The sequence below is a fragment of the Lactuca sativa genome, chromosome 7, assembly GCF_002870075.4.
Source record: "Lactuca sativa cultivar Salinas chromosome 7, Lsat_Salinas_v11, whole genome shotgun sequence".
Classification (NCBI taxonomy): domain Eukaryota; kingdom Viridiplantae; phylum Streptophyta; class Magnoliopsida; order Asterales; family Asteraceae; genus Lactuca; species Lactuca sativa.
In genome coordinates, this window is record NC_056629.2 from 156,177,928 (window position 1) to 156,179,531 (window position 1,604).

Below are 1,604 nucleotides of genomic sequence, written 5' to 3' on the forward strand. Positions count from 1 at the left end.
AGGTCATGGTGTGAGCAGTTTCTTAATAAGCTCTTATACCTCTCCCATGCTTCATATAGCGACTCTCCAACTTGTTGTTCAAAGTTAGCAATGGCCTTCTTCAACTTGGCTATCTTGGAAGGTGGGCAAAAGTGATCAATGAATTCTTCTTTCATCTTGGCCCAAGTGGTGACTGATCCAGGGGGAAGTGACTTGAGCCAGTCTTTTGCAGCACATTTGAATGTCACCGGAAGCATACGAAGTAGCTGAGTGTCGCAGGGCACATTTGGAACATTGAAGTAATCAGCTACATCATTGACTTCGTCCAAATGCTTGTAGGCATCTTCATGGTATTTTCCATAAAATAGTATTTCTTTAAGTAAAGCTAGGATATGACCCTTTAGCTCGAAAGTAGTAGTCGCGGGAATTGCGGGTTGCACAAGTCCCGGGCCAGTGTCGTCGTGCATCCTCTTCTTCCATTCCCCCATGGGGATTTCATCAATGTTAGCCATTGTGATAGCTAACTCTTCCTCGGAAACAGTTTCATGCTCGTATGTAGGCTCCTCTTCTTCCTCGGTCTCGTACTCGATATCTTCCTTAACCGGTTCGTCGATTACTAAAGAAGCGCTGGATGCTCCTGATTTGCTGCTCTTATTTTTCCCAAAAACAGTCTTCAAATTGGACAAAGGTGACTTCTTTGGTGTACTCGAGCTCTCCACGTCCTTTCCTTTGTTCCTTTTCAATGCGGATTCGGGATCTTCAAACGGGGGTACAAGCGGGGTGTTTGATCCTCTGGTCATGAAAGTCCTGAAATAAACAAGATAAAAACGTAAAAAGAATAAAAAAATGTACTAAAAAAATCGAAAATTAATCTGCCAAATACACTTGTACTCACCGAGTAGGTGCGACTGCACTCGGCGAGTATCAGTGTAATTTTGAAGAAATTTTAAACTTAATTTTAAAAATAAAATAGATGCTAAAACCTAATTTCTAACTACTAAATTGCAATAAATTAACTTTGTGCCAGTAAACTCACACAAAGGATCGAAAAAATTAGGGATTAGATTAATTATTTAGAACCGTTCCCCGACAACGGCGCCAAAAACTTGATGTGTGTAAATGCACTTGTTTTATTCCTACTTTTTATTAATAAATTTAGCACACAAAGGCAGTGAACCTGTCTTTTAGTGGTATAGTTTAGTAAGTAAGGTATCGAACTCAGGGAACGGAAAATTAAACTAATGGTTAATTTTAACTAAGCAATTAATGAAAGTAAAAGGTTTTTCTTCTAGTTTTACAAGACTAGAAACTTAAGCACACCATAAAACACTTAATTACCTAAGTAGTAAAGCAAACAACTAATTCACCAAATTTGATAAAGATGTTTCTATTCAAGTTCAACCAATTCACTCATATGGTTATTTTATATTTATGATAGATTAATTGTTATTGGCTACCAATTATAGTGATTAGGTTCATGTTCATTACTCCTAACCCTTAGACAATTAATTAATTCAAGCAGTGATCAAATGTTTAAACTAATTAATTCCCTAGATTAATAATTTGGATTAAATAAGATTTGTAGTGGTTAATCAATTTAGTGGTTCAATTAACCTCTTGTTTGA

General features: G+C 36.8%; 1 non-coding gene across 1 annotated transcript; it reads left to right on the plus strand.

Annotated features, from left to right (window-relative positions):
• On the plus strand, nucleotides 1–107 carry LOC128127498 (small nucleolar RNA R71). Its single transcript, XR_008225287.1, has one exon. It is a non-coding gene; the product is annotated as a small nucleolar RNA R71 (small nucleolar RNA).
• The last annotated feature ends 1,497 nt before the right edge of the window (nucleotides 108–1,604 follow it).